The 14629-nt window shown below is 47.6% G+C and overlaps 10 non-coding genes across 10 annotated transcripts; all 10 read left to right on the plus strand.

Annotated features, from left to right (window-relative positions):
• Nucleotides 1-242: 242 nt before the first annotated feature.
• trnai-aau (transfer RNA isoleucine (anticodon AAU)) lies at nucleotides 243-325 on the plus strand. The gene has a single exon. It is a non-coding gene; the product is annotated as a tRNA-Ile (tRNA).
• A 675-nt stretch (nucleotides 326-1000) lies between these two features.
• Nucleotides 1001-1072, plus strand: trnag-ucc (transfer RNA glycine (anticodon UCC)). Its single transcript has one exon. It is a non-coding gene; the product is annotated as a tRNA-Gly (tRNA).
• A 1160-nt stretch (nucleotides 1073-2232) lies between these two features.
• trnal-aag (transfer RNA leucine (anticodon AAG)) lies at nucleotides 2233-2315 on the plus strand. Its single transcript has one exon. It is a non-coding gene; the product is annotated as a tRNA-Leu (tRNA).
• A 675-nt stretch (nucleotides 2316-2990) lies between these two features.
• trnag-ucc (transfer RNA glycine (anticodon UCC)) lies at nucleotides 2991-3062 on the plus strand. The gene has a single exon. It is a non-coding gene; the product is annotated as a tRNA-Gly (tRNA).
• Nucleotides 3063-4221: 1159 nt separating this feature from the next.
• trnal-aag (transfer RNA leucine (anticodon AAG)) lies at nucleotides 4222-4304 on the plus strand. The gene has a single exon. It is a non-coding gene; the product is annotated as a tRNA-Leu (tRNA).
• A 675-nt stretch (nucleotides 4305-4979) lies between these two features.
• trnag-ucc (transfer RNA glycine (anticodon UCC)) lies at nucleotides 4980-5051 on the plus strand. The gene has a single exon. It is a non-coding gene; the product is annotated as a tRNA-Gly (tRNA).
• Nucleotides 5052-6211: 1160 nt separating this feature from the next.
• On the plus strand, nucleotides 6212-6294 carry trnal-aag (transfer RNA leucine (anticodon AAG)). The gene has a single exon. It is a non-coding gene; the product is annotated as a tRNA-Leu (tRNA).
• A 675-nt stretch (nucleotides 6295-6969) lies between these two features.
• Nucleotides 6970-7041, plus strand: trnag-ucc (transfer RNA glycine (anticodon UCC)). The gene has a single exon. It is a non-coding gene; the product is annotated as a tRNA-Gly (tRNA).
• A 1160-nt stretch (nucleotides 7042-8201) lies between these two features.
• Nucleotides 8202-8284, plus strand: trnal-aag (transfer RNA leucine (anticodon AAG)). The gene has a single exon. It is a non-coding gene; the product is annotated as a tRNA-Leu (tRNA).
• Nucleotides 8285-11414: 3130 nt separating this feature from the next.
• On the plus strand, nucleotides 11415-11497 carry trnal-aag (transfer RNA leucine (anticodon AAG)). Its single transcript has one exon. It is a non-coding gene; the product is annotated as a tRNA-Leu (tRNA).
• Nucleotides 11498-14629: the final 3132 nt, after the last annotated feature.

Consider the following 14629-nt stretch of genomic DNA (forward strand, 5'->3'; position numbering starts at 1 on the left):
TAGACTCTTAATACCTTCGTGGAAGGAACAGTTAGACGGCAGTACGGACTTTGTTGATTGGAGCAAACTGATCAATGCAGAAATGAGAGCTCCTTAACACACAGCGCGTTGGAGAACGATCGCATTCAGACGCAAGAGTCTGGCTGGCGTTCAAAAATAGTAAAACCACATCTAGTTTGAAATGAAGATGAAAATTAAATTTAAATCGATTTGCGCATGGAGCATATCTTTGGCCACAGTGCGTCAGGATGGCCGAGCGATCGAAGGCGCTGCGTTAATGTCGCAGTCTCCTCTGGAGGCGTGGGTTCGAATCCCACTTCTGACATTCCCTTTTCCTCCACGTGGTTACGTTTCTCCAGCAATATTTGCAACACCAGGACGATCCAATACCTCCCATTCAATGGGGAAGCGGTGGCCTCCTGGAATGAGATTCCTGCTGATATTCGCACAGCAAGACCCCACAGGCATAAGCCCAGTTCATCACTGGATAATCTGCTCATGACTCTATTTGAGGAATTAATAATGATCCCAGGATTCCTGGTAAATGTCTCGTCTCTTGTTGTAAATAGTCTGGCTGGTTGGATTGTCGAGGTGTCTCAGTCGACATCTCCCAGAAAACTCTTCTGCCGCCTTTACTGGATGAACGTCCTCCTGTTTGGACACTGAAGGGTTTTCTGGCTACTTGTTTGTGAAAGCAGCACCAGAAGCAGCTGTGGAGAGAGATTCCAGTCGCAAGGATGCAACTGTATAATTGGATCCTTCACGCCGCTCAGATCTTAGACTCTCAATATCTTCATGTGAGGAACAGGTCGGCGGGAGTTCGGTCTTTGTTGATTGCAGCAAACTGATCAATGCAACGACGCGAAGCTCCTTAACCCCCAGCGGCTTGGAGAAGGACGGCACTCAGATGCAGGACTCTGGCTGGTGTTCAAAAATAGGAAAAGCACAACTGATTAGAAATGAAATGACAATGAAGATAGAATTTAAAATTCTTCAGTGAGCGATGGTGGTATAATGGTGAGCATAGCTGCCTTCCAAGCAGTTGACCTGGGTTCGATTCCCAGCCATCGCAGAAAAAACTTAATTCGAAATTTTGGGCAGCAAGGTAGCACAGTTGTTTCACAGCTCCAGGGTTCCAGGTTCGATTCCCGGCTTGGGTCACTGTCTGTGCGGAGTCTGCACGTTCTCCCCATGTCTGCGTGAATTTCACCCCGGGTGCTCCGGTTTCCTCCCACGGCATAAAGACGAGCTGGCTCGGGGAATTGGTCATGCGTAATTGCCCTTAGTGTCCAAAAAGGTAGGAAGGATTATTGGGTTGCGGGGTGAGGGTGATAGGATGGAATTGAGGTCTTAAGTGGATCGGTGCAGACTCGATGGGCCGAATGGACTCCTTCTGCACTGTATGTTCTATGTCTATTTGTGCACCGAGCATAACAGTTTCTGCAGCTCGTCAGGGTGGCCGAGCGGTCGAAGATGCGGGTTAAGGACGCAGTCTCCTCTGGAGGCGTGCGTTAGAATCCTACTTCTGACATTGCCTTTTTTTCCACGAGGTTACATTTCTCCAAAAATTGTTGAACCCCAGGAAGATCTCATCCCTCCCATTCAATGGGGAAGCGGTGGCCTCGGGACGCGAGATTCGTACTTAAATTCGTACAGCAAGACCCCACAGTCAGAAGCCCATTTCATGACTGGATGATATGCTCAGTGACTCTGGTTGACGAATTAATACTGATACCAGGACTCCGGGTATATTTCCACTTCCATTGTTGTATATAGCCTGGCTGGTTGGATTGTCGAACGTGAATCAGCTGGCTTCTTCCAGAAAGTTCTTCTGCCGCCTTTACAGCATGAACATCCTCGTGTTTGGCACTGGAGGCGTTATTCGGCTACTTGTCTGTGAAAGCAGCACCAGATGCAGCTGTGCAGAGAGATTCCAGTCGCCAGGATGCAACTGTCTCATTGGATCCTTCCCGCCACTCAGACCTTAGACTCTTAATACCTTCGTGGAAGGAACAGTTAGACGGCAGTACGGACTTTGTTGATTGGAGCAAACTGATCAATGCAGAAATGAGAGCTCCTTAACACACAGCGCGTTGGAGAACGATCGCATTCAGACGCAAGAATCTGGCTGGCGTTCAAAAATAGTAAAACCACATCTAGTTTGAAATGAAATGAAGATGAAAATTAAATTTAAATCGATTTGCGCATGGAGCATATCTTTGGCCACAGTGCGTCAGGATGGCCGAGCGATCGAAGGCGCTGCGTTAAGGTCGCAGTCTCCTCTGGAGGCGTGGGTTCGAATCCCACTTCTGACATTCCCTTTTCCTCCACGTGGTTACGTTTCTCCAGCAATATTTGCAACACCAGGACGATCCAATACCTCCCATTCAATGGGGAAGCGGTGGCCTCCTGGAATGAGATTCCTGCTGATATTCGCACAGCAAGACCCCACAGGCATAAGCCCAGTTCATCACTGGATAATCTGCTCATGACTCTATTTGAGGAATTAATAATGATCCCAGGATTCCTGGTAAATGTCTCGTCTCTTGTTGTAAATAGTCTGGCTGGTTGGATTGTCGAGGTGTCTCAGTCAACATCTCCCAGAAAACTCTTCTGCCGCCTTTACTGGATGAACGTCCTCCTGTTTGGACACTGAAGGGTTTTCTGGCTACTTGTTTGTGAAAGCAGCACCAGAAGCAGCTGTGGAGAGAGATTCCAGTCGCAAGGATGCAACTTTATAATTGGATCCTTCACGCCGCTCAGATCTTAGACTCTCAATATCTTCATGTGAGGAACAGGTCGGCGGGAGTTCGGTCTTTGTTGATTGCAGCAAACTGATCAATGCAACGACGCGAAGCTCCTTAACCCCCAGCGGCTTGGAGAAGGACGGCACTCGGATGCAGGACTCTGGCTGGTGTTCAAAAATAGGAAAAGCACAACTGATTAGAAATGAAATGACAATGAAGATGTAATTTAAAATTCTTCAGTGAGCGATGGTGGTATAATGGTGAGCATAGCGGCCTTCCAAGCAGTTGACCTGGGTTCGATTCCCAGCCATCGCAGAAAAAACTTATTTCGAAATTTTGGGCAGCAAGGTAGCACAGTTGTTTCACAGCTCCAGGGTTCCAGGTTCGATTCCCGGCTTGGGTCACTGTCTGTGCGGAGTCTGCACGTTCTCCCCATGTCTGCGTGAATTTCACCCCGGGTGCTCCGGTTTCCTCCCACGGCATAAAGACGAGCTGGCTCGGGGAATTGGTCATGCGTAATTGCCCTTAGTGTCCAAAAAGGTAGGAAGGATTATTGGGTTGCGGGGTGAGGGTGATAGGATGGAATTGAGGTCTTAAGTGGATCGGTGCAGACTCGATGGGCGAATGGACTCCTTCTGCACTGTATGTTCGATGTCTATTTGTGCACCGAGCATAACAGTTTCTGCAGCTCGTCAGGGTGGCCGAGCGGTCGAAGATGCGGGTTAAGGACGCAGTTTCCTCTGGAGGCGTGCGTTAGAATCCTACTTCTGACATTGCCTTTTTTTCCACGAGGTTACATTTCTCCAAAAATTGTTGAACCCCAGGAAGATCTCATACCTCCCATTCAATGGGGAAGCGGTGGCCTCGGGACGCGAGATTCGTACTTAAATTCGTACAGCAAGACCCCACAGTCAGAAGCCCAGTTCATGACTGGATGATATGCTCAGTGACTCTGGTTGACGAATTAATACTGATACCAGGACTCCGGGTATATTTCCACTTCCATTGTTGTATATAGTCTGGCTGGTTGGATTGTCGGACGTGAATCAGCTGGCTTCTTCCAGAAAGTTCTTCTGCCGCCTTTACAGCATGAACATCCTCGTGTTTGGCACTGGAGGCGTTATTCGGCTACTTGTCTGTGAAAGCAGCACCAGATGCAGCTGTGCAGAGAGATTCCAGTCGCCAGGATGCAACTGTCTCATTGGATCCTTCCCGCCACTCAGATCTTAGACTCTTAATACCTTCGTGGAAGGAACAGTTAGACGGCAGTACGGACTTTGTTGATTGGAGCAAACTGATCAATGCAGAAATGAGAGCTCCTTAACACACAGCGCGTTGGAGAACGATCGCATTCAGACGCAAGAGTCTGGCTGGCGTTCAAAAATAGTAAAACCACATCTAGTTTGAAATGAAATGAAGATGAAAATTAAATTTAAATCGATTTGCGCATGGAGCATATCTTTGGCCACAGTGCGTCAGGATGGCCGAGCGATCGAAGGCGCTCCGTTAAGGTCGCAGTCTCCTCTGGAGGCGTGGGTTCGAATCCCACTTCTGACATTCCCTTTTCCTCCACGTGGTTACGTTTCTCCAGCAATATTTGCAACACCAGGACGATCCAATACCTCCCATTCAATGGGGAAGCGGTGGCCTCCTGGAATGAGATTCCTGCTGATATTCGCACAGCAAGACCCCACAGGCATAAGCCCAGTTCATCACTGGATAATCTGCTCATGACTCTATTTGAGGAATTAATAATGATCCCAGGATTCCTGGTAAATGTCTCGTCTCTTGTTGTAAATAGTCTGGCTGGTTGGATTGTCGAGGTGTCTCAGTCGACATCTCCCAGAAAACTCTTCTGCCGCCTTTACTGGATGAACGTCCTCCTGTTTGGACACTGAAGGGTTTTCTGGCTACTTGTTTGTGAAAGCAGCACCAGAAGCAGCTGTGGAGAGAGATTCCAGTCGCAAGGATGCAACTGTATAATTGGATCCTTCACGCCGCTCAGATCTTAGACTCACAATATCTTCATGTGAGGAACAGGTCGGCGGGAGTTCGGTCTTTGTTGATTGCAGCAAACTGATCAATGCAACGACGCGAAGCTCCTTAACCCCCAGCGGCTTGGAGAAGGACGGCACTCAGATGCAGGACTCTGGCTGGTGTTCAAAAATAGGAAAAGCACAACTGATTAGAAATGAAATGACAATGAAGATATAATTTCAAATTCTTCAGTGAGCGATGGTGGTATAATGGTGAGCATAGCTGCCTTCCAAGCAGTTGACCTGGGTTCGATTCCCAGCCATCGCAGAAAAAACTTATTTCGAAATTTTGGGCAGCAAGGTAGCACAGTTGTTTCACAGCTCCAGGGTTCCAGGTTCGATTCCCGGCTTGGGTCACTGTCTGTGCGGAATCTGCACGTTCTCCCCATGTCTGCGTGAATTTCACCCCGGGTGCTCCGGTTTCCTCCCACGGCATAAAGACGAGCTGGCTCGGGGAATTGGTCATGCGTAATTGCCCTTAGTGTCCAAAAAGGTAGGAAGGATTATTGGGTTGCGGGGTGAGGGTGATAGGATGGAATTGAGGTCTTAAGTGGATCGGTGCAGACTCGATGGGCCGAATGGACTCCTTCTGCACTGTATGTTCGATGTCTATTTGTGCACCGAGCATAACAGTTTCTGCAGCTCGTCAGGGTGGCCGAGCGGTCGAAGGCGCGGGTTAAGGACGCAGTCTCCTCTGGAGGCGTGCGTTAGAATCCTACTTCTGACATTGCCTTTTTTTCCACGAGGTTATATTTCTCCAAAAATTGTTGAACCCCAGGAAGATCTCATACCTCCCATTTAATGGGGAAGCGGTGGCCTCGGGACGCGAGATTCGTACTTAAATTCGTACAGCAAGACCCCACAGTCAGAAGCCCAGTTCATGACTGGATGATATGCTCAGTGACTCTGGTTGACGAATTAATACTGATACCAGGACTCCGGTTAAATTTCCACTTCCATTGTTGTAAATAGTCTGGCTGGTTGGATTGTCGGACGTGGATCAGCTGGCTTCTTCCAGAAAGTTCTTCTGCCGCCTTTACAGCATGAACATCCTCGTGTTTGGCACTGGAGGCGTTATTCGGCTACTTGTCTGTGCAAGCAGCACCAGAAGCAGCTGTGCAGAGAGATTCCAGTCGCCAGGATGCAACTGTCTCATTGGATCCTTCCCGCCACTCAGATCTTAGACTCTTAATACCTTCGTGGAAGGAACAGTTAGACGGCAGTACGGACTTTGTTGATTGGAGCAAACTGATCAATGCAGAAATGAGAGCTCCTTAACACACAGCGCGTTGGAGAACGATCGCATTCAGACGCAAGAGTCTGGCTGGCGTTCAAAAATAGTAAAACCACATCTAGTTTGAAATGAAATGAAGATGAAAATTAAATTTTAATCGATTTGCGCATGGAGCATATCTTCGGCCACAGTGCGTCAGGATGGCCGAGCGGTCGCAGGCGCTGCGTTAAGGTCGCAGTCTCCTCTGGAGGCGTGGGTTCGAATCCCACTTCTGACATTCCCTTTTCCTCCACGTGGTTACGTTTCTCCAGCAATATTTGCAACACCAGGACGATCCAATACCTCCCATTCAATGGGGAAGCGGTGGCCTCCTGGAATGAGATTCCTGCTGATATTCGCACAGCAAGACCCCACAGGCAAAAGCCCAGTTCATCACTGGATAATCTGCTCATGACTCTATTTGAGGAATTAATAATGATCCCAGGATTCCTGGTAAATGTCTCGTCTCTTGTTGTAAATAGTCTGGCTGGTTGGATTGTCGAGGTGTCTCAGTCGACATCTCCCAGAAAACTCTTCTGCCGCCTTTACTGGATGAACGTCCTCCTGTTTGGACACTGAAGGGTTTTCTGGCTACTTGTTTGTGAAAGCAGCACCAGAAGCAGCTGTGGAGAGAGATTCCATTCGCAAGGATGCAACTGTATAATTGGATCCTTCACGCCGCTCAGATCTTAGACTCTCAATATCTTCATGTGAGGAACAGGTCGGCGGGAGTTCGGTCTTTGTTGATTGCAGAAAACTGATCAATGCAACGACGCGAAGCTCCTTAACCCCCAGCGGCTTGGAGAAGGACGGCACTCAGATGCAGGACTCTGGCTGGTGTTCAAAAATAGGGAAAGCACAACTGATTAGAAATGAAATGACAATGAAGATATAATTTAAAACTCGTCAGTGAGCGATGGTGGTATAATGGTGAGCAGAGCTGCCTTCCAAGCAGTTGACCTGGGTTCGATTCCCAGCCATCGCAGAAAAAACTTATTTCGAAATTTTGGGCAGCAAGGTAGCACAGTTGTTTCACAGCTCCAGGGTTCCAGGTTCGATTCCCGGCTTGGGTCACTGTCTGTGCGGAGTCTGCACGTTCTCCCCATGTCTGCGTGAATTTCACCCCGGGTGCTCCGGTTTCCTCCCACGGCATAAAGACGAGCTGGCTAGTGGAATTGGTCATGCGTAATTGCCCTTAGTGTCCAAAAAGCTAGGAAGGATTATTGGGTTGCGGGGTGAGGGTGATAGGATGGAATTGAGGTCTGAAGTGGATCGGTGCAGACTCGATGGGCCGAATGGACTCCTTCTGCACTGTATGTTCTATGTCTATTTGTGCACCGAGCATAACAGTTTCTGCAGCTCGTCAGGGTGGCCGAGCGGTCGAAGGCGCGGGTTAAGGACGCAGTCTCCTCTGGAGGCGTGCGTTAGAATCCTACTTCTGACATTGCCTTTTTTTCCACGAGGTTACATTTCTCCAAAAATTGTTGAACCCCAGGAAGATCTCATACCTCCCATTCAATGGGGAAGCGGTGGCCTCGGGACGCGAGATTCGTACTTAAATTCGTACAGCAAGACCCCACAGTCAGAAGCCCAGTTCATGACTGGATGATATGCTCAGTGACTCTGGTTGACGAATTAATACTGATACCAGGACTCCGGGTATATTTCCACTTCCATTGTTGTATAGAGTCTGGCTGGTTGGATTGTCGGACGTGAATCAGCTGGCTTCTTCCAGAAAGTTCTTCTGCCGCCTTTACAGCATGAACATCCTCGTGTTTGGCACTGGAGGCGTTATTCGGCTACTTGTCTGTGAAAGCAGCACCAGATGCAGCTGTGCAGAGAGATTCCAGTCGCCAGGATGCAACTGTCTCATTGGATCCTTCCCGCCACTCAGATCTTAGACTCTTAATACCTTCGTGGAAGGAACAGTTAGACGGCAGTACGGACTTTGTTGATTGGAGCAAACTGATCAATGCAGAAATGAGAGCTCCTGAACACACAGCGCGTTGGAGAACGATCGCACTCAGACGCAAGAGTCTGGCTGGCGTTCAAAAATAGTAAAACCACATCTAGTTTGAAATGAAATGAAGATGGAAATTAAATTTAAATCGATTTGCGCATGGAGCATATCTTTGGCCACAGTGCGTCAGGATGGCCGAGCGGTCGAAGGCGCTGCGTTAAGGTCGCAGCCTCCTCTGGAGGCGTGGGTTCGAATCCCACTTCTGACATTCCCTTTTCCTCCACGTGGTTACGTTTCTCCAGCAATATTTGCAACACCAGGACGATCCAATACCTCCCATTCAATGGGGAAGCGGTGGCCTCCTGGAATGAGATTCCTGCTGATATTCGCACAGCAAGACCCCACAGGCAAAAGCCCAGTTAATCACTGGATAATCTGCTCATGACTCTATTTGAGGAATTAATAATGATCCCAGGATTCCGGGTAAATGTCTCGTCTCTTGTTGTAAATAGTCTGGCTGGTTGGATTATTGAGGTGTCTCAGTCGACATCTCCCAGAAAACTCTACTGCAGCCTTTCCTGGATGAACGTCCTCCTGTTTGGACACTGAAGGGTTCTCTGGCTACTTGTTTGTGAAAGCAGCACCAGAAGCAGCTGTGGAGAGAGATTCCAGTCGCAAGGATGCAACTGGAGAATTGGATCCTTCACGCTGCTCAGATCTTAGACTCTCAATACCTTCGTGTGAGGAACAGGCCGGCGGGAGTTCGGTCTTTGTTGATTGCAGCAAACTGATCAATGCAACAATGCGAAGCTCCTTAACCCCCAGCGGCTTGGAGAAGGACGGCACTCAGATGCAGGACTCTGGCTGGTGTTCAAAAATAGGAAAAGCACAACTGATTAGAAATGAAATGACAATGAAGATAGAATTTAAAGTTCTTCAGTGAGCGATGGTGGGATAGTGGTGAGCATAGCTGCCTTCCAAGCATTTCATCTAGGTTCGATGCCCGGCCATCGCAGAAAAAACTTATTTCGAAATTTTCGGCAGCAAGCTAGCGCTGTGGTTAGCACAGTTGTTTCACAGCTCCAGGGTTCCAGGTTCGATTCCCGGCTTGGGTCACTGTCTGTGCGGAGTCTGCACGTTCTCCCCATGTCTGCGTGAATTTCACCCCGGGTGCTCCGGATTCCTCCCACAGCATGAAGACGCGCTGGCTCGGGGAACTGGTCATGCGTAATTGCCCTTAGTGTCCAAAAAAGTAGGAAGGTTTATTGGATTGTGGGGTGAGTGTGATAGGATGGAATTGACGTCTTAAGTGGGTCGGTGCAGACTCGATGGGCCGACTGGACTCCTTCTGCTCTGTATGTTCTCTGTCTATGTCTATTTGTGCACGTAGCATAACGTTGTCGCCAGCTCGTCAGGCTGGCCGAGCGGTCGAAGGCGCTGCGTTAAGATCGCAGTGTCCTCTGGAAGGCGTGGGTTCGAATCCTACTTCGGACATTGCCATTTTTTCCACGAGGTTACATTTCTCCAATAAATGTTCAACCCCAGGAAGATCTAATACCTCCCATTCAATGGGGAAGCGGTGGCCTCGGCACGTGAGATTCGCACTTAAATTCGCACAGCAAGACCCCACTGTCAGAAGCCCAGTTCATGACGGGATGATCTGCTCAGTGACTCTGGTTGACGAATTAATACTGTCCTCAGGACTCCGGGTAAATTTCCACTTCCCTTGTTGTAAATAGTCTGGCTGGTTGGATTGTCGGACGTGAATCAGTTGGCTTCTTCCAGAAAGTTCTTCTGCCGCCTTTACAGCATGAGGGACCTCCTGTTTTGACACTGAAGGGTTCTTTGGCTACTTGTTTGTGAAAGCAGCACCAGAATCAGCTGTGGAGAGAGTTTCCAGTCGCAAGGATGCAACTGTATAATTGGATCCTTCACGCCGCTCAGATCTTAGACTCTCAATACCGTCGTGTGAGGAACAGGTCGGCGGGAGTTCGGTCTTTGTTGATTGCAGCAAACTGATCAATGCATCAATGCGAAGCTCCTTAGCCCCCAGCGGCTTGGAGAAGGACGGTACTCAGATTCAGGATTATGGCTGGTGTTCAAAAAATAGGAAAAGCACAACTGATTAGAAAGAAAATGCGAATGAAGATATAATTCAAAGCGGGTCTGTGAGCGATGGTGGTACAGTGGTGAGCACAGTTTCCTTCCAAGCAGTTGACCTGTGTTCGATTCTCGGCCATCGCAGAAGAAATTTATTTCGAAATTTTGGACAGCAAGGTAGCATCGTGGTTAGCACAGTTGCTTCACAGCACCAGGGTTCCAGTTTCGATTCCCGGCTTCGGTCACTGTCTGTGCGGAGTCTGCATGTTCTCCCTGTGTCTGCGTGAATTTCACCCCGGGTGCTCCGGTTTCCTCCTCCAGCCCATAGACGTGCAGGCTAGGTGAATTGGCCATGCAAAATTGCCCTTCGTGTCCACAAAGGTAGGAAAGATTATCCGGTTGCGGGATGAGGGTGATAGGGTGGAATTGAGGGCTTAGGTGGGTCGGTGCAGACTCGATGGGCCGAATGGCCTCCTACAGCACTGTATGTTCTATGTCTATGTCGATTTGTGCACGGAGCATAACATTTCACCCAGCTCGTCAGGATGGCCGAACTGTCTTGCTGGAGGCGAGGGTTCGAATGCCACCTCTGACATTAACTTTTCTTCCACGTGCTTACATTTCTCCAGCAAAATGTTCAGGCCCAGGAAGATCCAATACCTCCCATTCAAAGGGGAAGCGGTGGCCTCGGGACGTGAGATTCGTGCTTAAATTCGCACAGCAAGTTCCCACAGGCAGAAGCCAAGTTCATGACGGCATGATCTGCTCAGTAACTCTGGATCAGGAATTAATAATGATCCCAGGACTCCGCGTAAATTTCCACTTCCCTTGTTGTAAATAGTCTGGCATGTTGTATTGGCGGATGTGAATAAGTTGGCTTCTCCCAGAATGTTCTTCTGCCGCCTTTACAGCATGAACATCCTCGTGTTTGGACACTGGAGGGGCTATTAGGCTACTAGCCTGTGAAAGCAGCACCAGAAGCAGCTGTGCAGAGAGATTCCAGTCGCCAAGATGCAACTGTATAATTGGATCCATCACGCCGCTCAGATCTTAGACTCGTAATACCTTCGTGTGAGGAACAGGTAGGCGGCAGTACGGACTTTGTTGAAAAGAGCAAACTGATCAATGCAGAAATGAGAGCTCCTTAACACACAGCGTGTTGGAGAACGATCGCACTCAGATACAAGAGTCTGGCTGGCGTTCAAAAATAGTAAAACCACATCTAGTTTGAAATGAAATGAAGATGAAAATTGAATTTAAATCGATTCGCCGATGGAGCATATCTTTGGTTACAGCGCGTCAGGATGGCCTAGCGGTCGAAGGCGCTGCGTTAAGGTTGCAGTCTCCTCTGGAGGGGTGGGTTCGAATCCTACTTCTGACATTAACGTTTCCTCCACGTGGTTACGTTTCTCCAGCAAAATGTGCAACCCCAGGATGATTCAATGGGTCAGGGAATGAAATTCCTGCTTACATTCGCACAGCAAGACCTCACAGGGAGAAGCCCAGTTCATAACTGGATAATATAAGAACTAGGAGCAGGAGTAGGCCATCTGGCCCCTCGAGCCTGCTCCACCATTCAATGAGATCATGGCTGATCTTTTGTGGACTCAGCTCCACTTTCCGGCCCGAACACCATAACCCTTAATCCCTTTATTCTTCAAAAAACTATCTATCCTTATCTTAAAAACATTTAATGAAGGAGCCTCTACTGCTTCACTGGGCAAGGAATTCCATAGATTCACAACGCTTTGGGTGAAGACGTTCCTTCTAAACTCAGTCCTAAATCTACTTCCCCTTATTTTGAGGCTATGCCCCCTAGTTCTGTTTTCACCCGCCAGTGGAAACAACCTGCCCGCATCTATCCTTTCTATTCCCTTCATAATCTCATATGTTTCTATAAGATCCCCCCCCCCCTCATCCTTCTAAATTCCAATGAGTACAGTCCCAGTCTACTCAACCTCTCCTCGTAATCCAACCCCTTCAGCTCTGGGATTAACCTAGTGAATCTCCTCTGCACACCCTCCAGTGCCAGTACGTCCTTTCTCAAGCAAGGAGACCAAAACTGAACACAATACTCTAGGTGTGGCCTCACTAACACCTTATACAATTGCAGCAGAACCTCCCCAGTCTTAAACTCCATCCCTCTAGCAATGAAGGACAAAATTCCATTTGCCTTCTTAATCACCTGTTGCACCTGAAAACCAACTTTTTGAGACTCATGCACTAGAACACCCAGGTCTCTCTGCACAGCAGCATGTTTTAATATTTTATCATATAAATAATAATCTCTTTTGCTGTTATTCCTACCAAAATGGATAACCTCACATTTGTCAACATTGTATTCCATCTGCCAGACCCTAGCCCATTCACTTAGCCTATCCAAATCCCTCTGCAGACTTCCAATATCCTCTGCACTTTTTGCTTTACCACTTATCTTAGTGTCGTATGCAAACTTGGACACATTGCCCTTGGTCCCCAACTCCAAATCATCGATGTAAATTGTGAACAGTTGTGGGCCCAACACTGATCACTGAGGGACACCACTAGCTACTGATTGCCAACCAGAGAAACACCCATTAATCCCCACTCTTTGCTTTCTATTAATTAACCAATCCTCTATCCATGCTACTACTTTCCCCTTAATGCCATGCATCTTTATCTGATGCAACAACCTTTTGTGTGGCACCTTGTCAAAGGCTTTCTGGAAATCCAGATATACCAGATATACCACATCCATTGGCTCCCCGTTATCTACCGCACTGTTAATGTCCTCAAAATATTCCACTAAATTAGTTAGGCGCGACCTGCCCTTTATGAACCCATGCTGCGTCTGTCCAGTGGGACAATTTCCATCCAGATGCCTCGCTATGTCTTCCTTGATGATAGATACCAGCATCTTCCCTACTACCGAAGTTAAGCTCACTGGCCTATAATTACCCGCTTTCTGCCTACCTCCTTTTTTAAACAGTGGTGTCACGTTTGCTAATTTCCAATCCGCCGGGACGGCCCCAGATAATTTTGGTAAATTATCACTAGTGCATTTGCAATTTCCCTAGCCATCCGTTTTAGCACTCTGGGATGCATTCCATCAGGTCCAGGAGACTTGTCTACCTTTAGCCCCATGAGCTTGCCCATCACTACCTCCTTGGTGATAACAATCCTCTCAAGGTCCTCACCTGTCATAGCCTCATTTCCATCAGTCACTGGCATGTTATTTGTGTCTTCCACTGTGAAGACCGACCCAAAAAACCTGTTCAGTTCCTCAGCCATTTCCTCATCTCCCATTACTAAATCTCCCTTCTCATCCTCTAAAGGACAAATATTTACCTTAGCCACTCTTTTTTGTTTTATGTATTTGTCGAAACCTTTACTATCTGTTTTTATATTCTGAGCAAGTTTACTCTCATAATCTATCTTACTCTTCTTTATAGCTTTTTTTAGTAGCTTTCAGTTGCCCCCTAAAGATTTCCCAGTCCTCTAGTCTCCCACTGATCTTTGCTACTTTGTATGTTTTATCCTTCAATTTGATACTCTCCCTTATTCCCTTAGATATCGACGGTCGATTTTCCCTCTTTTTACCGCCCTTCCTTTTTGTTGGTATCTACCTTTGCTGAGCACTGTGAAAAATCACTTGGAAGGTTCTCCACTGTTTCTCAACTGTTTCACAATAAAATATTTGCTCCCAGTCTATCTTAGCTAGTTCTTCTCTCATCCCATTGTAATCTCCTTTGTTTAAGCGCAAAACACTAGTGCTTGATTGTACCTTCTCACCCTCCATCTGTGTTTTAAATTCCATCATATTGTGATCGCTCCTTCCGAAAGGTTCCCTAACTATGAGATCCTGAATCAATCCTGTCTCATTACACAGGACCAGATCTGGGACCGCTTGTTCCCTCGTAGGTTCCACCTAGGAAACTATCGCGGATACATTCTATAAACTCCTCCTCAAGGCTGCCTTGACTGACCTGGTTAAACCAATCAACATGTAGATTAAAATCCCCCATGATAACTGCTGTACCATTTCTACATGCATCTGCTATTTCATTGTTTATTGCCTGCCCCACCATAATGTTACTATTTGGTGGCCTATAGATTACTCCTATCAGTGACTTTTTCGCCTTACTATTCCTGATTTCCACCCAAATGGATTCAACCTTATCCTCCATAGCACCGGTGTCACCCCTTACTGTTGCCCGGATGTCATCCTTAAATAACAGAGCTACACCACCTCCCTTACCATCCACTCTGTCCTTCCGAAAGGTTTGATACCCTCGGATATTTAACTCCCAGTCGTGACCATCCTTTAACCATGTTTCAGTAATGGCCACTAAATCATAGTCATTCACGACGATTTGCGCCATCAACTCATTTACCTTATTCTGAATAATACGAGCATTCAGGTAAAGTACACTTATGTTGGCTTTTTTACCTCTGTTCTGAATCTTAACACCTCGATCAGTAACCTCTCCTAAGTTATATTTCCTCTTAACCTTTCTCCTAATTTTCCTTGTCA

This window comes from Scyliorhinus torazame, unplaced genomic scaffold (genome assembly GCF_047496885.1).
Source record: "Scyliorhinus torazame isolate Kashiwa2021f unplaced genomic scaffold, sScyTor2.1 scaffold_485, whole genome shotgun sequence".
Classification (NCBI taxonomy): domain Eukaryota; kingdom Metazoa; phylum Chordata; class Chondrichthyes; order Carcharhiniformes; family Scyliorhinidae; genus Scyliorhinus; species Scyliorhinus torazame.